Source organism: Triticum urartu, chromosome 7 (assembly GCF_003073215.2).
Source record: "Triticum urartu cultivar G1812 chromosome 7, Tu2.1, whole genome shotgun sequence".
Lineage (NCBI taxonomy): Eukaryota > Viridiplantae > Streptophyta > Magnoliopsida > Poales > Poaceae > Triticum > Triticum urartu.
This window is the reverse complement of record NC_053028.1, coordinates 11,972,519-12,000,192: the sequence shown is the minus strand read 5'-3', so window position 1 is coordinate 12,000,192 and position 27,674 is coordinate 11,972,519. Positions and strand designations below refer to the sequence as shown.

At 45.5% G+C, this 27,674-nt stretch overlaps 1 pseudogene; it reads left to right on the top strand.

Annotated features, from left to right (window-relative positions):
- The first annotated feature begins 8,987 nt into the window (after positions 1-8,987).
- On the top strand, positions 8,988-13,074 carry LOC125524697 (annotated as a pseudogene).
- Positions 13,075-27,674: the final 14,600 nt, after the last annotated feature.

The following is a 27,674-nucleotide window of genomic DNA, read 5'->3' as shown; positions in this document are numbered from 1 at the left end:
GGCGGCGGCTAGGGTTTTCCCCCCGGGTCGCCCGCGGGGGCGACGCGAGGGGCGAGGGGTTTGTGATGTCTTCTAGAAGTGATGGACAGGTAATTATCTAGAGAGAGAGAGAGGTGCGTACATGCGAACGAAGGTAACATACACAAATTACACGATTCTATAAAAAAAGATCAATTTACATGAGTGACGACAACCGGCTGACTTTCTCAGCCGACTGAGCAGTAACCACGCCCTTAGATAAAACCACAATCAATAATTAACCAATCCCGTGAAATGAACTCGTTCAATTTAAGCTAAAGAAACAACTTGGCGTGTAAAGTATGACGTGATATAGCTCTATGGATGCATACGTATATCAAACAAATATTTCTGTCATATACAAAGAGCAAGTCACCCACCAAAAAAATAAAGAAGAGCCAGTCATGATTTGCATAGTTGCGCATCCCACCCGTGGCTAACAGCTGGCACCTACTTAAAATTCACAACAAGAACCAATTGAGAGGTGCTTCAACTATCACGCCACCCCGTTTGTTTTAGAACAAGTTGAGCTGGTGATCATTGATCAACATGCATTATACTATGGCAATGTAAATATAGTACACATCTACTTGGCGTAGTTGGCTTTCGTGGAAATTTCTACTCATGTTCCCACACATTTAAACTAAATAGAAGAGGTTCACATACCCCTCACGGCAGGAAACCACAACCAAAGCAGCTTCAAAGGCAACCACGCAATCCTTTGGAGTGTTGTGTACTTGTGTTCAGGTGGGCTAGGCGGCTGCTATGGCATGGATCAACATGCATTATACTAGGGCAATGTAGATATAGTACACATCTACTTGGCGCGGTTGGCTTTGGTTGTTGGAAATTTCCACTCATGTTCACACACATTTTTAAAACTAAGAGCATATCCAGCTGCATCCCCAACAGGCCCCCCAGGCCACTTTTTCGGTGCCGGCGCCAAAAAAACCGCCCCAGTTGCGCCCCCAGGACGCCGAAAAGCGCCGGTTCGGCCCTTTTTTCCGTCTGGCGGTCACAGGCCGAACCCGGCGCACTGGGGGGCCATTGGGGGCTTCGGCGCAAGGGAAAAGCGCGGCTGGCCCACACCGTCAGGTGAAAAGTCAAGATTTTCTTCCCCGACTCGCCTCCCACCCCCCGCGCCCTCGGCCGCCACTAGCTATATCCCGGCGCCGCCCGCCGCCCTTCACCGCTGGATAGCCATTCCCCGCCGGAAAAATAGCAGAGGTTCGCCGCGGCAGTCCCTCCAACAGCAGCTGGGCGTTTCCGGCCGTGGAGGGGCAGTTTAGCGGCGGGTACACGCCCACCGGGCGCAAGGTGTTCGACGATTTACCCGCCTCGGCGATGGCCTCGGATGACGAGGAAGCGCTCGCCGCGCTGCTGGAGGAGGAAGCCGAGGCCGACGTCCAGGAAGAAGAACATCTCATGGTGCTCGCCGCCCTCGCCTAGGTGCTGGCGAGCAATGAAAAGCCGCGGCGGGGCGGGTGAAAGCAAAGAACCGGCATCGTCTCGAAGGCTACTGCATGCTCTACTCCGACTACTTGCCGATGCTCCACTTCAAGGCGAGAAAACATTTCGGCGCCGTTATCAGATGAGCCGAAAGCTCTTCCTCAGGATTGTGAATTCCATCCGGGAGTTCGACAACTACTTCAAGTGCAAGATGGATTGCACCGGCAAATTTGGATTCACCTCGATCCACAAGTGCACGACAGCGATGAGGATGCTTGCATACGGAGCTCCGGTGATTCACTCCACAACTATGGGCGCATGGCCGAGTCCACCAACATAGAGTGTTTCTACAAGTTCTGTCGGGCAGTGGTGGCAGTGTTTGGACCGCAATACTTGAGAACACCCAATGCGGAAGACACTGCTCGGATCCTAGCACAAAATGCAGCAAGAGGATTTCCTGGGATGCTTGGAAGCATCGACTGTATGCATTGGAAATGGAAGAATTGCCCATTTGCTTGGCAGGGGATGTACAAAGGCGCCAAAGGGGGTTGCAGTGTGGTACTTGAGGTGGTGGCCACACAGGACCTCTGGATTTGGCACTCCTTCTTTGGTATGCTAGGAACTCACAATGACATCAACGTGCTGCAGTGCTCTCCTGTCTTTGCCAAGCTTGTTGAAGGTCATTCTCCTCCGGTGAACTTCGAGATCAATGGGCGGCATTACAACAAGGGGTACTATCTAGCTGATGGCATCTATCCGAGATTGTCAACATTTGTGAAGACCATCTCAAATCCTGTGGCAGGAGGCAAGAAAGCCTGGTTTGCGAAGATTCAGGAGGCTTGCAGGAAGGATGTCGAGCGGGCATTTGGTGTGTTCCAATCTCGATTTGCTGTTGTCCGGTACCCCGCTCAGATCTGGTCGAAAGATCAAATGTGGGAGATCATGACTTGTTGTGTCATCTTGCACAACATGATCATCAAAAGCGAGCAAGAAGACCCCGTGTTTGACACTGAACCATACTACAGGCAAGGCCCTCTAGCCGAAGTTGATCACCAGCTATTGGCAACCTGGACTGCCTACCTCAGTATGCATCAGGAGATCCGAGACCCACAGGTGCATCATCAGCTGCAGCATGATCTGGTGGAGCACCTATGGAGGCTCAAGGGCGACGCCGGGCGCGACGTGTGATGAAATATGATTTTTTATTTGTTGAACTATATAATTTGTATTGAACTATTTGTTGTTGTACTATTTTGTTAAAGTATTTGATTTTTCTGTGATGAAATATGTGATAAAAATATTTAAATGTTCATAATTCAAAGCCGAGCCACGGCGAACCACACCGAATATGGGCCTATTCTCGCCCATATGGGCCCTTTATTCGTCGAAAGTGGGCCGAAAAGTGGGCCAATTTCGGCGCCTGGGGGCGACGGCTGGGCGCAAAACCGCCCCAGCGCGGATTTAGCGCCGGCTCGCCCCCGGGGGCGATTTTTATGCGTCCTTGGGGGGGGGAAACGGCTGGAGATGCTCTAAGTAGAAGAGGTTGTCATACCCCTCACCCCGGCAAACCACAACCAAAGCGGCTGCAAACACCCTTGCTGTGTCCTTGTGTGAAGTGCAGGTGCTACGCTGCAGCCATGGCGCTCTGGACTGGGATCGGTCAGGCTACTACAATTCAGGCTAGGGTTCCAAAAAACTACCAGATTTTTTTCCGCGGATAACCAAGTCAGGGGTTGGCTGTTTCAAATTAAAAACCCAAAACACCGAGTGCTTATCAATTGATCGCGATTATGACAAGTCGGGCCCACGCCTAAACCAAGCGTTATTTTGACCGTTTGTTTGCCTGTTAACTAACATGCGGGGCCCACATGTCAGTGTCTCTTCTCATCTTCTTCTTCTCCTCTCTACCTCCCTTCTTCTCCTCCACTCTCCTTCCTCGTGAAACCGCCATGGTCGCTGGCCATGTTTCTGGGACGCGCCACCGCCCTATGCCACATCCGACCGCTGCCCTATGCCACGTCCAGCCACCCTCCGTTGTTGCTGCTGGTCGAAGCTCGCCGTAGCTCCTGCTGACAAGGTGGTGACGAGGAGGCATACCAGAGACCGGCAAACCCCCGCCGCGCGCGCCGCCTAAAGTCTCCGCCACGCGGCATGGGTCTCCGGCTCGGGTAGCCGCACCGCCGCACGCCATCGGGAGCCTCCTGGGGGCCGCCACTCGCCATGGGGCTCGGCTTGGGTCACTGCGCCACCGCGCGCCATCGGGAGCTGCCTGGGGGCCGCCGCTAGCCATGGGGCTCCGCTCGGGTCACCGCGGCCACCGCCCGCCATCGGGATCCGCCTGCAGGTCGCTGCCCGCAATGGGGCCGCCAGGGCTCGTCGCCCACCATGGGGAGCCGGCGTCATCGTCGAGCATAGAGGCGACCAGTGGCCCGGCGGCATCGTGCAGCACGGGTCGGCGGCCGTAGAGAGGCAAGGAGAGAAGGAGGTGAAGCGGAGGAGTGGCCGGGGGCCTCGGTGAACGCCGACGGCGGGTGGCTCGCCAGCCGGAGGAGGCGGCGTCGCCCATCACATGTCAGGGACACTACTATGGAAAACCTTATACACAGAACTTTCGCAGTAGCGCTTGTTAAAAAACGGCGCTAGTGCTACATAGCAATAGCGCGTGCAGGATAACCGCGCTACATGGTAAAATCGCTACTAGTAAAATTCCCGCTACTAAGCCGATAGGCTTCACATAGTACTAGCGGTCTTGTAAAAACCGCGCTACCGCTAAAATTGTTGTAGCAGCGCGTTTACGGAGAAGGGCGCTACTGCTAACGGAAAAAAAAAATGAAAAAAAAAATAGAAAAGTAAATGAAATTGAAAAAAATAGAAAAAGGAGAAAGGAAAAAAAACTAAAATGTAAAGAAAAATAAATGAAAAAGGGAAAAAATGAGAAAGGCATAGCAGTAGCGCTTTTTGTGAAACGCGCTATAGCTAACTTAGCCATAGCGTGTTTTAAGTAACGCGCTACCGCTATGTTTGACTTAACCAGCGGTTTCCCACCCCCGGCCATCACTTCTTCCCCAAATCCCTCGCCCCACTTCGCCGCCGTCTCCCCAATTCGCCATCCCCAATGCCACCGGAGCCGCGCGGCCTCATCAACGCCATCGAAGCTGCCCCCAACGCCACCAGAGCCACCCTCGACGCCCCTGCCTCCCTTGCCGTAATCGGAGACGCCCTTGCCTCCGTCGCCACCACTGCCTCCCTCGCCACCACCGGAGCCATCCTCTGTAAGCACCCCTCTCCTCTCTCTCTCATGCATAGCACAAACATTGGACAGAGTACTAACTAGTTTGATTAGGTTAATTATCTAGGTTAGTGCAAAAATTTAGTTAGAGCTTTGACAGAGAACTAGCTAGGTTAACTAGTTTAATTAGGTTAATTATCTAGGTTAGTGCAAAAATTTAGTTAGGGCTTTGACAGAGAACTAGTTAGGTTAACTAGTTTAATTATCTAGGTTAAGAAAAAATTATTTAGGGCTTTGACAGAGAACTAGCTAGGTTAACTAGTTTAATTAGGTTAATTATCTAGGTAAATTAGGTGAACTAGCTAGGTTAGCTAACAAGGTTAAATAGCTAGGTTAATTAGGTTTGTTAGGTTAACAAGCTAGGTTAACCAGGTTCGCTAGGTTAGAGGAAAAAACATTTTAGAGCATTAGGTCAGAAGGGTTAGAGAATGGAGTTCCTTTGCAATTTAATTGGGTTCTGTCCTAGGCAGAGAAGGGTTAGAGAAGTGTTTAGTGAGGTCATTTTGCAAAGGTTTTTGATTTTTGAAAAGACCACTATTTTTCTATGAAAAGAATTTAGGCCAGTTTTATTTTAAATATGATACCTTCCTAGACTTTTATTGTTGATTATATCTTGTCATTGAAGTGGTCATGTTATATCTTTTCATTGAAGTGGTTTGAGTGTGCCCAAGTGGCCTTTTGTTGTTTCCAGGGAATGAAGCCGAGTGACCTATGTTTTGCCGGAATGTTGATTCATTTCCGTTCCGGCAAATTTCAGGTTCTCGGTTTGTCCACTTTTTAGCAAAGGTCATGCTGAAATTTTCCGTGAATTTCGGCATGACTTGTGCTACAAACTAGGACATATCGAGTGCCCGGGATTTGCCGCACCGAGAAGGAGTCAATGTTCCTGGAAAACATAGGCCTTTTTATGTCATTATTCATTTTATTAGGTTTAGAATTAATTGACTTGATTTAATCGTAGAAAACATGGCTAGCAACGATGAAGGATAGGGTTCTGGTGATTGCAACAACGTCTACCTGGCGGCAGACGGATTTTGCTGGGGGGGGGTGGGGGAGCCATTTGATCATATAACAAGGTAATGAAGTTGTCACACTTGGACATGTGCAGGATGAACTCAAGCATCATGCCGTGAGTATGGTATGTCTTCACCTGATCTTCGTTGTTTTTGCTGCTGGCATCTGTACGCTGAATGATGCTCCGGTTGACAAGCTCTTTGAAATTGCCGATAGCAGCATCCAGAGCATTACACATATAATCTCCTTGGATAAACCCTTCAGCGCACCATTTCCTTATCAAGCTTTCTCTCCTAACTGTACGACCACTAGGGTAGATACCAAGATATAGCAAGCACGTCTTGACATCATGTTTAACAAGGCTAGTGTAGCTATGGACAAGCACACGCTTCATTCTTGCTAACATCTCTTTTGTTTCCAGATGTGCTCCCAGGTTGTGGCATAATGTTGCCCAGTTTCCATGTGTCGGATTACCTGTGCTTTGCAAGTACCGGGCTGTGGTAACAAGAGCAAGGGGTAAACCATCACACTTCTTCAGTGCCTCCGAGCCAAGCTTTATCAACTGGTGGATTGTCATCTCTTTATCAGCTGGTGGATTGTCATCTTGGAAAGCTTCCTTCAAGAATAGCAGTCTTGAGTGTTCATCGGCAAGAGTTTTCATTGTGTACACATGATCATGAGCTGCTGAGCTGCTGCAGGTATTTGCTACTGAATGGATGGCTGTTGTCACCAGAACTCTGCCGCTCAACCCCACAAACGCATTTTTTATGTCATGCCAAAATTCTGTCCGCATGTCATCGATTACAATGAAGAACCTACCAGGAGAAGTGCATGATCAGACATGGAAAGATACCAAGTGGAAATTAAAACAGAGTAAATTTCATTTTGTGTACCCACAAAGATGACAATAGTTAATCTATCCAGAAGAATTGCTCTTACTTAATTAAGATTGATCAAAGAGCACATAGTCGATCTACGCTCAGTACTCTTACTTAATTACTAACTGATGCTGTATGCTTTTCCTATTTCAGTTTCTGATCCTGTTATTGAATCAAGTGCCAAAAATGAAGTCGAGCAATCTGGTGCTCAACTGCCAGTCCTTGAGGAAGCTTGCTTATTCACATCATCTGATATCTCGACACTTTTTGGTGAGTCTTGTTTGATCCATCTCCCTATCTAGCCTTGCTTTGCTTTCTGTCCGTATATATATGGCAGTACAGCATCGACCCATGCATGTGCATCGTAACTAATCCATCCATTAATTAATGATCCACACCTCTGTCTTGCCTGTCCTATGTGCTCTTTGATTAATTAGATGGCTCGGTGAGTTCTTCGTTGGGCTCCATGAGACCCCTTGGTGAGAAGCTCGACAAATTGCTAGCTCCTGCTCAGGAATACTACAGGAGGTTGCCCAAGAGGATCAAGGAGGGGATGCACCTTCTCAAAGATGATGTTGAAGTGATAAGCTCCTACCTTGATGAACTATCAGAGGCGGAGGACCCTCCCCCAATGGCCATGTGCTGGATGAATGAGGCACGCGACCTGTCTTATGATATGAAGGATTACATTGACAGCTTATTACTTTTTTTTTCTTCTTTCGAAAAAGGGGGGCTCCCCGGCCTCTGCATCAAGAGTGATGCATACGGCCATCTTATTAACCGGAAAACAAATTGTGCCAACAAGGTTCCAAAGTCTCAAACTGAAAGAAAGAAAAAGCATCTCACACAGAGCGCAAAAGGCTAGATACACAAACTAGCCAGGAAAAGACGCCACAACCGGCTGGCTAAAAGAGATAGGTAAACTAATTGCCTATCCTATTACATGACCGCCATCCAAACCGGTTGAAGATATCCCGAGCTACCATCTCCCAACGGATAGACCCAGTAACCAAATGCTCCCTGGCCTCCATCGGAGTGAGTAGCGACCACGAATGGATCACTGTCGTAGCTCGGAAAATAACCTGCAAAAAATGAATCCGTATGTTCTGTTAAAAACCGAATCATTTCTGCAAGTCCAGATGGTCCACAGCAAAGCGCAAACTCCAACCCGAATATGTCTTGCTAAGGCAGACTCAATCCCATTAAGCCAAGTCCCAAATAAAGCGTTAACAATAGTCGGTGGAGTAATATTAAAAGCAATATGGACCGTCCGCCAAAGGACCTTGGCCAACGGGCAATCAAAAAAGAGGTGCTTAATCGTCTCATCCCGATCACAGAAATTACACCTAGTAAGTCCTGTCCAATTACGCTTTATTAAGTTGTCCTTTGTTAAAATAACTTGTTTATGAACAAACCACATAAACACTTTTATTTTCAAAGGAACTTTGACATCCCAGACATTCTTGGAAGTTGGAATGGAGTTCGTATTAATAACATCAATATACATTGACTTAACTGTAAATACTCCAGACCTAGTCAACCTCCAGCGTAATTCATCAGGTTGGTCAGAAAGTTGAACCTCCATCAGTCTCCTAACTAAATGGAGCCAAACTTCCCAACGATTGCCCGCTAGCGACCGTCTAAACTGAATATTAAGGGGGATAGATTGAAATACCGTTGCAGCGAACACCTCACGTCGTTGAGCAATACGATATAAAGACGGATATTGAATGGCCAAGGGTGAGTCGCCAAGCCAAGTATCCTCCCAGAACCGTGTAGTAGCACCGTTTCCAATGACAACTCTTGTCCTATTGAACATAGATTGTTTGACTTTCATTAGTCCTTTCCAGAAAGGCGAGTCAGTCGGCCTGACTGTTACTTGGGACAGTGTTCTAGTCTGGAGGTACTTGCTGCGAAGGATCTGCGCCCACATGGCCTCAGTCCCGGATGAGAGCTTCCACAACCACTTACTAAGAAGGCATCTGTTCTTAACTTCAAGATTCTCAATACCAAGACCTCCTTGGTCTTTCGGTCGACAGATAATATCCCATTTAGCAAGCCGGTATTTTTTTTTTAAGTTCATCACCCTGCCAGAAGAAACGTGATCGATAGAAGTCCAGTCTCTTCCTAACACCAACTGGGACCTCAAAGAACAATAAGAGAAACATAGGCATACTCGTGAGCACCGAATTAATCAAGATTAACCGGCCTCCGTATGACATGAGCTTACCCTTCCAGCGACCCAGTTTCTTCTCAAATCGGTCCTCGATACACTTCCATTCTCTGTTTGTCAGCCTACGATGGTGTATCGGAATACCAAGGTAAGAGAAGGGTAAATTCCCCAACTCGCACCCAAACAGCTTATTACTTGTGCCACCTGATCGTTTCTTCAAAAAGAAGAAGAAGGGGAGGAGGAAGAAGAAGATGATAAAGAAGATGCTTAAGTGGTACAAACAGGTTGCATTCACAGCGCAAGTGTCAGAACATGGTATCATGACCAGTAAAATCATTCATGTTAATGTCCCTCGTCTTCCCAGTAAGCCCAAGATTGCAGAAACAATATCGGAGTTCAGGATCTATGTCCAGGAGGCTATTGAACGGCACAATAGGTATAAGCTCCATTGTTGCAGCAACTTGAGGAGGCGTACATTCTTATCCACTGGCCGTATGCTTCCAATGCCATATGAAGAAACCGATGATCACGTAGTAATCGATGGCCAGATGAATGAGTTTATCAACTCACTGGCCGCTAACGATGCGGCAGATCAGCAGCAGCTCAAGGTGGTATCTGTTCTTGGAACTGGATGTCTGGGTAAAACTACACTTGCCAAAGTGTTGTACAACAGAATTGGGATGCAATTTGATTGCAGAGCTTTCATTCGAGTTTCCAAAAAGCCTGATATGAAGAGACTTCTCCGCGACTTGTTCTCGCAACTCCATCAGAAGAAGCAACCACTACCCACCAATTGTAATGAACTTGGCATCAGCGACATTAATATCCGTAAACATCTGCAAGATAAAAGGTATCCCTTATGATATTTATCTTGCTTTAAATTAACCCAGCAAACATCAATTACTATTAGCCTGACACAATATATCTGATATGTGTGAATTCTTGACATGCAGGTATCTAATTGTTATTGATGATTTATGGGATGCATCGTTATGGGATATTATTAAATCTGCTTTTCCGAAGGGAAACCGTGGTAGCAGAATAATAATAACCACACAGATTGAAGATGTTGCATCAACATGTTGCTGTGATCACTCAGAGCATGTTTTCGAGATGAAACCTCTCGACGATGATCACTCAAGAAAGCTATTCTTTAGCAGACTTTTTGGTTCTGAAAGTGACTGTCCTGAAGAATTGAAACAAGTTTCAAAGGAAATTGTTGATATATGTGGTGGTCTGCCGCTAGCAACAATCAACATAGCTAGTCATTTAGCAAACCAGGAGAGAGAAGTATCAACGGATTTGCTGGCATACACACGTGATGCGTTGAGGTCCTATTTGTGGTCAAATTCTACTTCAGAAAGAACAAAACAAGTATTGAACCTCAGCTACAATAATCTTCCTCATTATCTAAAGACATGCTTGCTGTATCTTAATATGCATCCAGAGGGCTCCATAATCTGCAAGGATGATGCGGTGAAGCAGTGGGTGGTTGAAGGCTTCATCGCTCCAAGAAAAGGGAAAGAGCAAGGTCAAGACTGGATGGAGAAAGTTGCAGGAATCTATTTCGATGAACTTATTAAGATTCATCCAACCTTTATATATCAACTATAACAATAAATTGGTGTCCTGTACGGTTCATGACGTGGTACGTGATCTCATTGCACACAAGTCTGCAGAAGAGAATTTCATTGTGGTAGTAGACTACAATCGAAAGAATATAGCACTTACCCACAAGGTTCGTCGACTATCTCTCATCTTTGGTGATGGAAAACACGCCAAGACACCAGAAAACATCACAAAGTCACAAGTTCGATCACTTAGATTTTTTGGATTATTCAAGTGTATGCCTTGTATCAGAGAGTTCAAGGTTCTCCGTGTTCTGAACCTTATACTATCTGGTCATTGTGGCGACTATGACCCCATAGACCTCACTGGTATTTCAGAACTTTTTCAGCTGAGATACTTGAAGATTGCAAGTGATGTCTGTATAAAACTACCAAACAGTATGCGGGGCCTGAAATGTTTGGAAACACTGGATGTTATGGCTGCAACAAGAGTCACTGCTGTTCCATGGGATATTATACAACTCCCACACTTGTTGCACCTAATTCTTCCTGTTGACACAAATCTGGTGGATTTGGGTGGCAACATGAGTGACTCAGTTATCCATCAGTGGAGCCTTGGTAAGCTGAACTGTCTGCAGGATCTTCATCTCACCTTTTCTTCTACATCACCTTCTGACGACCATCTGGAAACAAGCATGGAAGTTCTGGCTTATTTAATTGGAGGACATGGCAATTTGAAAACTGTAGTAATTGCTCATGGTTCCTCGGTAGAAAATACTGTGGTTCCTGGCGCCTCAAAAGTAATCCCTCCATGGTATCGCATGGCATACAGCTGCGAAGACTCGAATTCTCGCCACACAGCTGCTGCATATTCTCACGAATTCCTCCATGGATTGAGAAACATGGCAACCTATGCATTTTGAAGATTCCACTGAGGGAACTGAAGATGATTTGTATTGATACTCTTGGTGGATTATGTGCTCTCACTGATTTATCCCTGTATGTGGAGAGCCACCCATTCAAAAGATCATTTTTGATAGAGCGGTCGGGTTCTCAGTTCTTAAGCACTTCAAGTTGAGGTTCACGACTGGTATAGGTTGCCTAAAATTCGAGGAAGATGCAATGCCTAATCTCTTGAAGCTCAAGCTAGTTTTCAATGCCATCCCACCAATGGGCCAACCTTTTTTTTTCCGTATGGGTCAAGTCCGACAGAAAGTACAACATGAACATGGTACTGCAGTTATTAGCATCGAGCATATGCCAGGGCTTAGAGAGATTTCCACAAAATTTGGTGGCACAGCTTCTGATCTAGAGTATGCCTCGAGGACTGTTGTTAGTAACCATCCAAGCAATCCTACAATCAAGATGCAATTGGTAGGTTATAGTTCCAATGTTGACAGAAGTACGAAACAAAAACAACAGCCAGATGACATTCTGGAGGAACAACCAGATGGTGAATACGACAAGAGATTGGAGAGATCAGCTGATCAAAGGTATCAATATTCCTTACAAACGAGGAAGTATGCCCTCCCTTTACTTCGACTAGGATTCCACCATTAACAAGATTCAATCTGTCATGTTCTAGTGAAGCTAATTAAATGGTTGTTGTAATCAGGATTTCAACGTCACTTGAGTCTAATTCGCGGCTGGATGTTCCAGGTATATCTGTGTCTGTCTAATTGGAAGTTCTTCCATCAAGTTAATAAAGTTACATCACCAAATAAGACGCACTGACTGGCCATTATTTTTCCAGAAATTACACCAACACTTGTGCAGATTACAGGCGGCCGTGATGATGTGCGGGAGCACATGTTTGACAAGGTGGTGACAGCAAGCGACGTGGGGAAGCTGAACCGGCTGGTGGTGCCCAAGCAGTTCGCTGAGAAGTACTTCCCACTGGATGTGGCGGCGAACGAGAAGGGACTCCTGCTCAATTTTGAGGACCGTGGGGGCAAGCTCTGGAACTTCCGCTACTCCTACTCCAACAACAGCCAGAGCTACATCATGACCATGGGGTGGAGCGCCTTCGTCCGCGACCACCACCTTGCCACAGGCGACACGGTCTCCTTCTACCGTGCCGGCACACGCCTCTTCATCGACTGCTGGGTGCGCGGCCAGATTTTAGCGCCCGTGACACAAGCCGTCATGCCGGCATCGGCTTCACCAGCCCTCAAGTAGGATTCTAACAACTGTGTCTCGAGCCTGATGCAACTGTTAGAATCAGAAGGCACATGATGATCTTGTGGGACAATCAATCACACCAAAACGACACTGAGATTTGTCAACGACGTCCCTTTGACACACCTACATCCAGGGTTTTTTTTGTTCCCATCAATTTTCATTTCCCCCTTCACCAGAAACTTTTCCCCCCTCTTTATACTTCCTCTGTAAACTAATATAAGACGCTTTTTATCACTACTTTAGTGACCTAAAAATGTCTTATATTTTTTTTACCGAGGGAGTACTTCTCCAGGGTTTTGAGTATAACTCATAATTTCTAGCTATTGTGCGTTCTCTAACTCCCTTGGAAATGGATTGGATTCAGCTGGGTACCTTACTTTATGATTTATCTGTCGTAGTACCATGCCAACTATGAAGATTCTGGTCGCTGCCTGTGCCAAGATGTATAATTTAATTCTTGTACACAAGATAAGAGTTCGTGCAATGGTATCTGCTTCTCTCAAATAAATTCCAAATATTAATCTCTTCGTGGTATCAATCTCTGCTCGAAGTAATACTCCAAATATTAATTCTTGAAAACACCCTCTTCGTGATATCAATCTCTGCTCGAAGTAATACTCCAAAGACTTCGGTAAAGAGGCTGCAATTTGACTGGAGCAATGATGTTGTCTCTCTTTTACCCGCACGGACATTACCAATAATGATTTTTTAAAACGCCTTGAGTCGCCCATACAAAAAGATGGGAAGCCTTGATCAATGAACGTACTTGGGCTGGGGATGATCTCCTAGAAGTGCAGGCCGTCAAATCACTCTATCTTAACCATGATATCGATGAAACATTTCACCTCCACAAAGAATCAGAACAATATGTTGAGAGAAAAGTGAATCCTCTATCTCTTTCATTAGATGATTGTAGGCATTTACACAAGGAGAAGGGATGCGATGAAGAGGCATCCATTCGGGAGAGATGGCAGTTACAAGGGGAGATTTACCCCATAATTAACTCATGTTAATTAAACTCTAACACTCCCCCTAATCTACACTTGTCCATCCAGAATCATCATCTTGATTAGAGGCTCCTCCAAAAACCCTGTGGGAAAAATATGAGGAGTATAGTGTTTGATATGTTGCCAAAACTCCTTCAAACCCAGTGGGAAAAATAAGGAGAAAATGCCGCAACATATAATGCTTATTGTCTATTTTAACTCAATATGAGGAAAACCCATAGAATTAAAAGGACAATAAATATGTCGTATATACTTTCCCAAAACCCCGATGGGGACAACAGGAAGTATGACATATGATCTCATGTTGATATTACCTCATTAAAAACCTTTATGAGAACCTGTAAAGTAAACTCATGAAGGGAAAAAGAGTATAATATGATGCATTGAACAGAAACAATTCAGGAAGATACTCCCCCTGATTCTTGCAAAATTCGAAGCCATCACATACCAAAACATAGAAGTTGGTAGAGACCCGCTGAACAAATCAGTCGCATGATTTGACTTGCAAGATATGCAATATAGTGATATTGCTTATTATGTAACCTGTTTGCATCCGAGCAACACAAGAAACATTATCGTTGAGATAATGGTTGGTGGATGTAGCCATGAGGTTTGTTTCGAAGACTCTTCATGAGAGGGCTACCACACCTAGTAGGAACACTAAACTTGTCTACGATCTGACATAGTGGGGATCTGATCGATGTATCCAATGATATCGGTGTTCACATTTCTGTGAAACTGAAAAACCAGGACAAAATGTTTGATGCCTTGGAGATATGGAAAGATATTCTTGAGTACCAACCAATTGTGTTTGGTGGATCTAATGGCTTATGGAACGTTGAGTCCCAATATCTCATTTCCATCATCTCTTGGTCTAAATCGATCATTCTCTACGTCTAGAGAATGAACTACCATGAGAGTTATGGATGGATAAGATTTGTCCACAATGAATTTCTCCAATATATTTTGGATATAGACAACATAGTAAACCATAATGTATGAATGGAGGTGCTCAAGTTGTAGTAACGAGCGGTATTTTGGTTTACCCAAATCCTTCATTTTAAACTCCGTCATTTAGATGATTACATGTGTCATCATTGCAGACACACAAATATGGATAATCATCATTGTAGGAGTAATCCTTGTGCATAAGGAACCCATTACGTCGGTTGTACCATATGTACCAACAACAATAAGTCGTATGGTGACTTACTGATTCTACACAATGTATGTTGCATTTTGTATTTCGATTCAGAATTGAGAGTCCATCGGGAATCAATCATATATGTCTGAATCTAGTGATAAACATGTATATGTAATCACTACATCTATCAACTGCAAAGATAGATGATTTTATGCTGCCAATGATATAAGTTATCAGAAAGAGATTCCACCTCTGGAGAATAGTTGGGTATCTGCGTGAACCCTTGTGCTACAATACTTGCTCTATGTTTCACCACCTTGTTGTTCTCAATTCTGTTTTCAGAAGAAAACTGGTGTAGGTATTGCTTATGAATACCTTCCCATTATTGAGCAAGATTATTTTTACCTAGATTATACCCTTTGCTTGAGTTCAGTCCGAGTGTTGTTCACACTTTGCCATGGCCATGGTCTTTGGATCTGAATCACTTGAAAGGTTTTTTCAATCTAGTTGAGAAATGTATGTCGACAATTGTAGACTTCCGGTTATATATTTCTCCAGAATCTATATATCGATATATAGTTGATGGAAATATCATTACCCATGGTGACTGCTCGCGATTTCCCAATGCGATTGAGTCGGGTATTCCGATGTCCCGGTCATTGTGTGCACTATGACCTGGGTTGGTGGAGGTTTCCCGTCCACTAGGTGTATACTACCCATTAGGTGTCTGTCAACGTGAAGTTGACTTGTATTTACTGATTCACAGGTCTTGATATCCTTGCTTGCAAGAAGCTAAATCCTGATGTACTATTGCCATACATCTCCCCCTATTGCTTCGAACGGGAGTGGAGTGATTCTTATTGGTACCTTCACTCTTTCAGACATATTTTTGCAGGATTGTAGGATTGTGTGACACCTTTATAGTCAGCAAATGAATCTGGCAGGTTATTTGCAATGTGTTGCAAATGTTTTGAACGCATGGTTCAGATCTTTGAGTAAGTGGATTTGAGGCAGAAATGTGTTGAACATTCCACTAATTTCCTGGCATTCTTTATGGTACTTGAAATCTTCCCCTAATGCCTGGAAATGTTCCTCATTGAATCAGCATACTGGCCTTGAATAACTCCCCATGTGAGGGGCTTGAGGTATTGACGGTAATACAGTTATACCTCACATAGATCTCAACTATATGTTGAGGGGCCAATGTTGTATGCCGGGTGGTGATATCGGTATGCAGCCGAATTACCGCAGATAGGAAATACTTGGTAGATATCCACATATCAAAGATAGAGGGGAATAATATTATGCAGTTCTGTCATGAGCGTGTAAAACTGCATGACTCCAATGTAAAGTTGGTAAGTTGCAATTACAAAGTAAAGATAATGCAATGAGCTTAACTCTTTGGATAGGATTCTACCAAACCATTTTGAGTCTAGACATTAGGACAAATTGCTAAACTTCAATCCGAGGGCCATAGAGAAGGCACTCAAGGAGAATTCTGCAATGTTATCCATTCGATTTGGTTGAAATCGTTGTCAGGATAATGAGCCAATGGTTTCGTGTGAATAAAGCACACACTTAAGACCATCATGTAGATATGTCTTTTAGAACCATGGAATACCTGAATAGTCTACTCAATGGTTGGGAAGAGCCATTTACCTCGACTTGATGCATTTAAGGAGTCTGAGTGGTTAGGCATACACTTTAAGGTGTGCGAGTCTTAAAATTTGCCTCCCTGTGTCACATGTAGTGCACACAAAATCCAAATATTGTTAGAGTTTAGCATCATAATAATCATAAACCATTAGAATTGCTGATAGTTTCGGTTTCAACCCAATGTCAATGATGACCAAAGCTGGAATGCCAAGTTTGTCATGCAAAAGACACTCTGGAAAACTATCTCGCATGCAACTTGTGCTACGGGTTTTGTAGTATGTGTAGTACAACCCAGATGATACATAGAGAATGTGCTTGCCATATCTGTTGCATATGGTAAAGAGAAGATATTCCTCTTTGTTGTCATCATAAGTTTCGCTATGGAAACTATTTTGACGGATACCTCTATAGTTTAGTAGCGTACGAGTTAAACTAGGAAGCAATAAATCATCCTGAATTTACTCGAGTACCCACAGGGACAGTAAATATGACTCGAGTTGAGCCAATAAATACCTCATCGCGTCTAGCGATTTTAAAATATCTCCTTTCTCTCAACGAGAGTGGAAACATTGGACTTCCCTGAGTATAGAGTGTGTGTGGTGCATATGTCCACAAGGCACATATCATTTTTCATCGGATTGACTCCCGTAGAAATCTATATATAGACATGAAGATTCTCAATATGAAAATCACTGTCAGATATATAGAATGCATACAAATGTATGTGTATCAAAGTGTTGATACAATATATTGTGATATACAATATATGATGACAACAATACTTATGTTCTTATTAGAACATCGTAAATTGACATAAATTATGTTGACCACTCAGGAGATTGAGAGACTAGAAGAAGTCTCCAAACATGTCGGTTGAGGCATATTCAACCATCACGTTCTCCGTGCTCATAGGGTCCCGTCACAGCTGGTGTTCTCGGATTGAAGGTTGAAGTAAGATTCAAACCTTTTCCCTTGAGGTTCATTGTATCCCAGGAATTGCTGATACAGAATAACCAGATGCTGAGATCTGAATCTAATGCCTTATAATATATAAGACAACATTTTTCTGTTAGCGGTGTGATCCTGACCAGAAGTGAATCCTGGATTGCACACATTATCCCACGAGACACAAAAGCGATCATGATGTCCATGGCCCAGATAGGGCAGTGGTGGCCATTGAGGGCGGATGCCTCAAACTCCATAGCCATATGTTACCTCTGTGGGTAAACCAGAGATAATTAATTTACAACCAGTAAATTAAAAACCATCATGGTTGATGTTATAATGAACTTAGCAAAATCAATGGGTATTTCAAGAAGTTATCTTGAAACCATTAGTGTGAATCTCAAATTGCTAAATATGACACCTTGAAGATAATCTCCAAAATGGAGTAGATCTCGCAGCACTAGAGAGTATAATCTGATGGAATCAGTAGATACTCACTCGTAATGCCTTATGTCATGACTTAGTAAAATGCGTGGGAGAGCACTTTGTAAAGCAATTATAATGTCAAAATGACAAAATATATGCTTTAACAGTAGTCATTGATAATCTGCGAAGGCAGTAGATCTAAATGACTACCTTGTGGTCCCAATACATCAATTTGAAGAAATCACTTTGAATTTTGCATCCTTATTTGCAAGAAATTAAAAATCTCAATTGCAAATAGACGTATTAATCTCAACATGTAGCGGACATGGAGATACATACATTCCGGAATACATCGTACTCAACAGAAATACACCACTATTATAATGAATAGTAATGATGTTGCAAACTTGATGTTCAAGTGAAAAACTTGAATTGTATAGATCCCAAATTAACTGAGATGATCCTGTATCAAGTTGCAAGATAATTTAGCAGGGTGAATTAATATTTTGCGAGAGAAAATTAATCTCAATCGCTATGAGATTGTTTTGCGAGAGGAGAAAATTCTCAATCGCAAATCAATACTGTAGAGGTACTAAATTTATCTTTGCAAGAGATAAAAGAAAAATCTCAATTGCAAATAATAGATATAAATAATCTCAACCTTTGTAAGTCTGGAAATTATTTACATCTTAAATTTCTGGAGCATTATACTCAACAGAAACATGTTTGAAACAACGGGGGTCTAAAACAGGTAAATACTACTAGTAAATAGTACTCTTATTAGGACCGATTTGACCCTTGTTTCAGCCTATTTTGCCATTTCCTGCATATGGGAGGATCTTAGGGCAAAATGGCGAAGGGATAAGATTTCCCTGTCTTCTCCGGTGCAGTTACTGCAACAGCCATCGCCCCTCGGGCTCGCCGGCCACGGGCACAACCTGGCGGAGGCTGGACGGCCGGGCGCGGGCGCAGCGCGGCGCAGAGCCGGGGGGAAGGACGCGGGGCACGTCGACGGCGCGGAGGCCGTGGTACGGCCGGGCGGCTGGGCAGAGCGCAGCAGCGCGGCCGGGCGTGGAACCGTGGACGGGAGGGGACGGCCACGGGCACAGCCGGGCGGAGGCCGGACGGCCGGGAGCGGGTGCAGCGCGGCGCACAACCGGGCGGACGGACACAACGCGAGGGGTGCGGCTGACGGCGCGGAGGCCGTGGCACGGCCGGCGCGGCCATGAGGCGACGGCCGGCGGGCGCGCGGGGCGCAGGGCGCGGCGCGGAGGCCGGGCAGCCGGGCGTGGGGTGCGGCCGGGGCAGCCGGCGCGGCCGAACGACGCGGAGACCGTGGCCAGGGGTGCGGCGCGGCGCACGGCCGAGCGCAGACGGGACGGCAAGGGCGGGCTTCGGCGACAGCGGCGCAAGCCATTCCGCCGGTGGAGGGGCGGGTGGGGGCGGAGCCCTGTATGCAGGCACACATGCGGCTCCGGTTGTGGGCGCGGCGGTGTGCACCATAGGTGCGCTCGGGCCGGCCACGAGCCAGGGGGCAAGCCCCACGGGAGCACGAGCGGCGGCGTCAAGGCCGCGTCCAGAGGCGTGCTGAGCGCCCCGGACGGCGTCTCCAGCGGCACGGCGCGGACGGCCGGGAGGCAGCCGGGCGGCAGGGCACGAGGCCCGCGCGGCGCAGGCACGGCCGGCGCTGGAGCGAGGGTGGCCTCGGCGAGGGCGGGCGCCACGGCCGGCGAGTTGGTTGGCCTTCTCGCTCCTGGCAGAGCAAAGTGCGTGATAACGTGTTGAGAGAAAAGTGAATCCTCTGTCTCTTTCATTAGATGATTGTAGGCATTTATACAAGGAGAAGGGATGCGATGAAGAGGCATCCATTCGGGAGAGATGGCAGTTACAAGGGGAGATTTACCCCATAATTAACTCATGTTAATTAAACTCTAACACAATAAAAAAAGCTAGACACAACAACATAAACTCATCAGGTCTGAATAATCGGATTTGCAACGATAGAAAACTCTCTAACTTCATGGCATTCAAACAACAAAGCATAAATGACAATAACCTAATTTTGAAAATAAATCATATAAAATGTTCATCTATATAAAAGTAAATAATCATGTGTCTTAAGATTTTTTATGGCACATAACTTTTGTTTTGTATATGAACCATGCCACATAAAAAAATGTTCACCTAAATAAAAAGGCTCTGTTGGGTGGCCGAACTGTGAATGGAGAAGTCGGGCAATTCTTCCGGAACAAATGCAGGCTCAGGCAGGGTGACCCGATGTCTCCGCTTTTGTTCAACTTCGTCATGGATGCGCTGTCTGCTATGCTTCGGAAGGCGGCCGTCGCTGGCCATATCAAAGGGTTGGTTGGTCACCTTATTCCAGGGGAAGTGACTCATTTGCAATACGCGGATGGCACGCTATTGTTGTTTCGTCCTGACCAGCATAGCATTGCAACGGTCAAGGCGATTCTCCTTAGTTTTTAGCTCATGTTGGGACTCAAAATTAACTTCCATAAATGTGAGGTGCTCTCCATGGGGGTTGATCCGGAGGAGGGACGGCGCATAGCTGATTTGCTCAACTGCAAAGTGGGGAAATTTCCGTTTACATACCTCGGTCTCCCGGTAGACACCAAACGGCCCACTATAGAGGATTGGGAACCTCTTTGTGCCAAGGTGAGGGGAAGGATTGGCCCTTGGAGGGGGAAATTCCTTTCGAAAGCAGCAAGGCTTGTCCTCATGAACTCGAGTCTCTCCTCCTTTCCCATGTTTGCCATGGGCCTCTTTCTGCTCGCAGAGGGGGTTCATGCAAAGATGGACACACCCCGATCCAAGTTCTTTTGGGAAGGAACGGGCCCCAACCGTAAATACCATATGGTCAAGTGGGCTTGGGTGTGTCGACCCAAAGCCTTTGGGGGCCTTGGGGTCACCAACACGAGGATCCTCAACATCGCTTTGATGTGTAAATGGATCTGGAAGATTGCCCGGAGGCAATGGGGTTGTTTGTCGATCTCCTAAGGGCATAATATTTCCCGAACGGGAATTATTTCGAAGGGAGGCAGAGGGGCTCCCCCTTCTGGAATGACCTGCCGGCGATCAAACCGGCTTTTGCCATGGGGGCAAAATTCTCTATTGGGAATGGCAGGTCCGCTCGCTTTTGGACAGATCACTGGATTGGCGCCCAACCCCTCTGGGCCGAATGTCGTGACCTGTACGACATTGTCGTTGACCCGGCAATGGCGTCGGCGGATGCGTTGGCGTCATCTCCACCGGAAATCCACTTTAAGCGGGCTCTTAGCGGGCAAGAGGAAACTAGTCTAGTGGCGTTGCTTCAGATGATTAGCCCAATAGGCCTATCGGACCAGCCAGACATGGTGAGCTGGGCACTCACCAGCTCGGGCAAGTTCACGGTTAAATCCTTATATCACAAGATGTGCCAAGGGCCGACGCAGCTTGTGATCAAAGGGCTGTGGAAAGCGCAGCTGCCTTTGAAGATTAAACTCTTCCTCTGGCAAATGTTCCGCAATAAACTTCCCACCTCCCTGAACGTTTCCAAACGCAAGGGTCGGGCCACCGGCCCTTGCGCGCTGTGCGGTGCACCCGAAGATGCCAATCACGTCTTCTTTCAGTGCCCACTAGCGAGGTTTGCGTGGAGCGCGGTCCAGACCGCGGCAGGTGTCCAGTGGGACCCTACATCTGCGGCAGAACTAATTCAGTTATTAGATGCGATCCAGGGTCCTGTTAAGCGTGTTATGTGGAGCTGTGCAGGGGCACTCCTTTGGGCTTTATGGTTAACTAGGAATAAGCTTACCATCGAGGGATGTTTTCCAACACATCCGGCTAATATTATCTATAAATGCAACCTCTTCCTGCAGGAGTAGAGTCCGTTAGGGAGGCGCAAGGATGCTGAGATTCTCAAGACTGCCCAAGATCGTCTGATGCAGGTGTATGTGTTGGCTAGGGAGCCTTCGACCACAGTCTAGGACGTGGTGCCTTTTGTTGCTTGACGAGCCTACGCGCTCTGTACGGGCCTATGCCTTGTAAGACTGCTCGTGGCTTGTTAGGCCTTCGTCGTAACTTCATCAGTTTCATGCTTGCGAGGGCCTGCATGGCTTTTGGTGTTGTACCATATTTGTGTTTCGATACGCTGCCTGTTGGGGGCTTTATTAAGTTAAAGCCGGACGCATCTGGCGTCTTCGTTCTAAAAAAAGGCTCCTTGTAGCATAAAAATTTCATGAGAAAAAGAAATCCATCGTGCATTAGAAATATTTACTGGGCACAATTTTTTTGTCAAGTACTCAAAATGTTCATGGTGTATTAAAAAAATGTTCATTATATATTTGAAAGTTGTTCATTATATAAAAATGTTTTTCTCATGTATTAAAATTGTTCATCAGATATTTAAACAATGTACATTGTGCAATGAAAATTTGTTCGTGCACTTTTTAAAAAAACTCCCCTGTACTTTTATTAAAAGTCCATGCTGTTTTAAAAATGTTTTCCTAGTTAATTTTTTTACGTTGTCCAATTTTTAAATGTACTTTAAGAACAATATCCATGCACTTCCAATAGTTACTTCATGTTGTTTTAAAAATTGTTCGAGCTTTTTAAAAATGCGTTCACTATGTTTCAGGAAATGTTAATGTAATTTAAGAAAATACTTCATGCACGTTTCAGAAATGGTCAAGTAGTTTAAATAAAATGATCAAATATCTCTAGTTTTTATTTAGCTCTAAACCAATTATTGTATTTTTAAATCAAAGAATAAATAAAAGCAAAAGTAAAAAATTTTAAAAAATAAAATGAACTAAAATATGCTGAAACAATAATCAAAATAGTTAAAATATATGAAAATAGAAAAGAAAGAATGGAGGAATTTATTTTACTAATTTTATAAAAAATATTCTTCATGCAGGTTGAAGATCTTCATTGCGTATTTATAAGATTGAAAAATGGTTCCCGTACATTTAATGAGAAGGTCATGTTGTTTAACAAATGGTCACTATATTTTTCTAAAATGTTCACACACTTTAAAGAAAATGTTCACATACTTTAAAAAATATTCCCACTGTTAAAAAATGTTTTGTTATGTATTTAAGAAAATGTTCAAATAATTTTAATAAATTAATTCAATCTTTTCTTAAAGTTGTTCACTGTGTTCAAGAAATGTTCACGTAATTGAAGAAAATATCTTATGTGTGTTTGGAAAAATGTTCATCTACTTTAAATACAATTTTCATATGTCTAAAAATTTGTTAATGGAGCTCTAAATGAATTCTTGTATTTTAAACTAAGTAATAAAGGAAACATAAAAATATGAAGAAAAAAACAGAAAATAGGGTAAATAAACGCCAAACATACATAAAAAATAGATAGGAAAAGAAGGAAAGTAGAAGAAAGGGAAAGTAACAAAAAGGAAATGTGAAAGGATAACTGTTAGGGACCTTCCCTAGCCCGTACACGGGCTGGCCCCTTGAGTTCATAGGTCGGGCCCGTCTATGCACCAACCAACTACAAGTACATGGGAGAAGGCAACAGGAGGTCATCCGGTTGGATCACTGCGGCTTCCTCTCCCACCTCTCCCTCTCCTCTCAATCCCCCTGTTCTTGCTTGTTCATGTAATCTAGCTACCCAAATCCCTGTATCCAAGAGTAATTCATTTGCTATTACTGAGATCGTAGGAAGTCCCTAACAATAAACCATAAAATAGATACAGAAATCAGAATTTTTTTTTTGGAAAAATAGGAAAGTGGAAAAAGTGGAAAACCAAAACAAAACAGACAGCCAACAAAAAATGCACATGAGTTCCTGAGGAAAACAGCCCGTACCCTCCTTTAGGCTGCCGGCAGCTCCTGCTTGAACCTACGGCATCACCATTTACAGGCTACCTCTTGCTTGAACCTACCGCATCACCATTTACAGGCTACCTTTCGTTCCCCCACCAAATATATGTCCTCATCTCTGCTGGATGATTTTGAGATGATCCAAAACAATTCCCTAACAAGTGTACGCTACATTAGACTCCCAGCTTGATTTAGACTACCAAACAAGGTCAAGCAAATCCCTTTCTCCTCCTGAAGACATGTCTTGAGGCCAACCATGCAAAGTGTTTGAAAGTCTGCTGCAGAGTTTCAAATAAGGCATCTGTTGCACTTTTTTCTGAATGAATTTAAGTAGGAGTATTCTCAAGGCTGCTGAGTGTGCCATATTCTTCTTCCCAGAGAAGACATATACCGAAAAAGGCTTTCGCCCCGCTTTATATATAAAGTATCAAACCACAAGCATTCAGTACAAACACATGCTACGCCACCGCAACACACGCACACACCCAGGACAGGATACATAGGTGCTGAGCGCAGCAACACCACTCCTAGCACTACCGCCCGAAGAGATGAAGCTACATATGACGAACCATATGCTCCAAGGCGGCGCCTTCAGGAAGGGTACGACGCCGGAGCGCCGCCACCGCCCGATCCAAGGATCAGAGTTTCCCCCGGAGCCGCATGACGGGCAATGAGAGCCGCGACAACGCCTTCAAGAAGGGAACGATCTTCGCCGCCGCCGGTCCATCCGAAGATAGAGCAGGTTTTCACCTCGGCCAATATTCACCGCCACCAAACGCCACACCCTGGCAACCACGCCGCCCACACGACCATTGTGACCGGGCAGCACCCAGGCACCGGCTCTGCCCAAGAGCACCGCGCAACCACCACCAGGGCCGCCGCCCCAGCATCCAAGACCTCGACACCACCTCACCCGAGACCCGCCGCACCCCAACGAAAGGGACGAGCGGAAAGGTCCCACCTTTCGCGCCCCTGCACTAGTAGAAAACGGGCCTATTGTCCCGGTTCGTAAGGGCCTTTTGTCCCGGTTCCAGAATCGGGACTAAAGGGTCGTTACTAATGCCCTGACCCTTTAGTCCTGGTTCTAACCAGAACCGGGACAGACGGGCCTCCACGTGGCCTGTGCGCTGAGCCCAGGCAGGAGGGCCTTTGTGTGGCACCAACCGGGACCAAAAGGCATTTCAGTGGCTGGTGTTTTTGTTTTTTTGGGGGGGGGGGGGGGGTTGGGGGTTTTTGGGGGTTAATTTAGGTGTTTCATATATTGTGTTAGCTAGCTAATTAATAGAGGGAAGTGTCCTCTCTTATGTCCATGCTTGGTCGACGTACGCTACTATACATAGAGAGGCCCTCGACACGCTAGCTAGTAAGAAAATGAAGGAAACCATTAAGTACAGAAGTTCGTCATGCATACCGAGAGAAATGATCGACCTCTCCTTCTCTGAGAGATTGATTGAACAACAAGTTTTGGTATTATCTATCCGACGCTACTGGCTACATACATAGACAATATGAAAGATCTCTTACAATCCCCTAGCATTTGAAATCAACTTCCACATGATATTCTCCGGCTTTATTGATGACGTGGTCAAGAAAGAATCCCGCCAATTCCTCTTGAATTGCTTTCATGCGATCTTGTGGTTGGAGTTCATTCCGCATCTGCCACGTCTAATTTGAAGAAGGGGGTTAATACATATATATGAATGAAACTCAACAGAAATGATGGTGTAATAAAAGGAAATTGTGAATATTATTGCCTACGCACTTCATATTGTCTTTTAGAGTAGCCCCGCTTATTTTTCAAAGTCGTGTTGTAGATGAACTCGCACACGTAGTATCCACAGTAATTATTCCCTTGTTCCTGCCACAAGCACTTTACGAGAAATAGAGGTCAATCAAACTGATAATGAAGGATTATAAATGGCATTGATGAAAGTATAGCTATAGAATCAACGGAAGATGCGCGCAACTAGCTAGCTACTAGCACTTACTTTCGGGTATTTATATCGCAGCTCCTTCGGCAGTCCCAGAGCTTCTGCAGTGAACTGTTTCTAAACCCTACAAGACAAAGAAAATAATAATTATTACTTGAGATATCAGGAAATGAACAAAAAGTTGCCGATATGGTGCGATAATGATCGATTGAACTTACTTGTTGAGAATTTTAGTCATGTCCGCATAGGTTTCGGGATCTTTTCGTCTCGAGTCTAAGACGGTTACTAGTCCCTGCTCAAGCTTAATCTCCAGAAGAACATAGTGGAAGCTGCGCACGCATGCATATAACTCATCAATTACATTACTATAACCTCGCTCGAGTAATAAGAGAAACCGAATATGCACACGACAGTAACACTCACTCGAAGTTGTAAGGAAAGAGTATTATATCTTTGTTTTGATTTTTGAGCAACGATTGTAGCAAGTTGGCCTCGGCCTCTTCGGCGTTCTTTTTAACCTGAAATTCATCTATGAGATTTGTGTTAATGAACCCAATATCATACATTTCTGCTTTTCTGCACTCGACGATTTTCAATCTGCATAATATAGTGAGGATAATTATAAATACATGCAATGAAAGAGCTGAGCTATATATAGAGACTTAATGACAGAAGTAGTAGTACTTACAGACAGTAGCAAAAGACCGTTAATTTATCGAGGGCCTTTTGATTGAAGAACTGGAAGAACTCCTCAAATGGAACACGCAACAGATCAGTTCCAACGAGGTCGTGCTCATCTTTAATTCTCAGATACAAAGTATTCTTCCCCCCAGACTCTCTACAGGTTTTCATGTACCAATTATGGAATCTTCGCATCATCGTTGTTAGAGATTTTTCATCTTTGACGAGAGGCTTCCCATACTCGTATCTGTGTTCGTCCAGCTCCAAGAAATCATAATGTACATCGTGGGGCAGGTAATCTCCAAGATTGCTATAACCGGGCACCATCCCCGGAGCATTAGCGACAATGTCCCTAGACACATTGAGCGGGGGGCATGATTGGTTTGCTTGTTCGCCGAGCTGGGCAATTTTTTCCCAGCTGCTCGTTGTTCTTTTAACCTTTGATCACTGGAAGTACTTCCCGACCGCTCCGCTTCGCGATATGCCTGTTCAGTAACGCGCTCATAGTTGGTTTTTGGCGGAGACTTTGGTGGTTTCCTCAGGGCATCGATAGTGCGCTTTGCTTTCACCGGATCTACCTTCTCCTCCGGAGGTGGATGTCTCTGTGCTTTCAACCCTTCAAACCATTCCTTCGTTTCGGTTCACGCGATCTTCGCGTTCTCCTCCGGGGTCCTCTCGTATGGTAACTTCTCTAGAGGCTTGAGAGAAGGACCGTATCTGTATTGCCTCCCGCCGCTGGCTGTACTGCTAGACGCCGGCCGAGCAGACAGAGCGGCTGTCTTCTTTACTTGCTTACGAGGCGGAGGAGAAGGACTACGACGCGCCGGAGCAGCTGCCGGAGTGGCGGCGGGTCTCTTCCGCCCTTGCTGACGAGGCGGAGAAGGAGGAGGCTGGCTGCTCGGGCGCGCCGGCGCAGGCGGAGAAGGAGGCGGAGTGCCGCCACGCGCCGGAGAAGGAGCCGGCCGAGGGTCCTGATCGTCACTCGCCGGAGGAGGAGGCGGTGGAGGAGGCGGAGTGCCCTGACTCACCGGAGTAGGAGGAGGAGGCGGAGGCATCCAGTTTGGAAGGTTGATGAGCTCCTTCTGCCATAGGCATGGAGTCTTCAGAGCAGAACCCAGCCGAGTCTCCCCTTCTCCGGTAGGGTGGTCAAGCTGGAGGTCCTCAAATCCCTCCGTTATTTCATCCACCATCACCTTAGCATATCCTTCTGGAATCGGCCGGCAGTGAAAAGTTGCGCCGGGTTCATTAGGAAAAACAGAGCCAACAGCCGCCTTGACCTTCATATTCATCCATTGCGTCATAAGGTGGCAATTTTGAGCCTCCGTGATAGCATCCACGGGATAGCTGGCAGGAGCCGTCAAGACAAGCTGCGGCTGAAGCAGCTCAGTGGAAGCCACGCTGCTTCTCCGCTGAGATGGCGGGGTAGCTTCAGGGGAAGCTTCAGCAAGTCGTTTGCTGCGATTTGCTTCTCGTT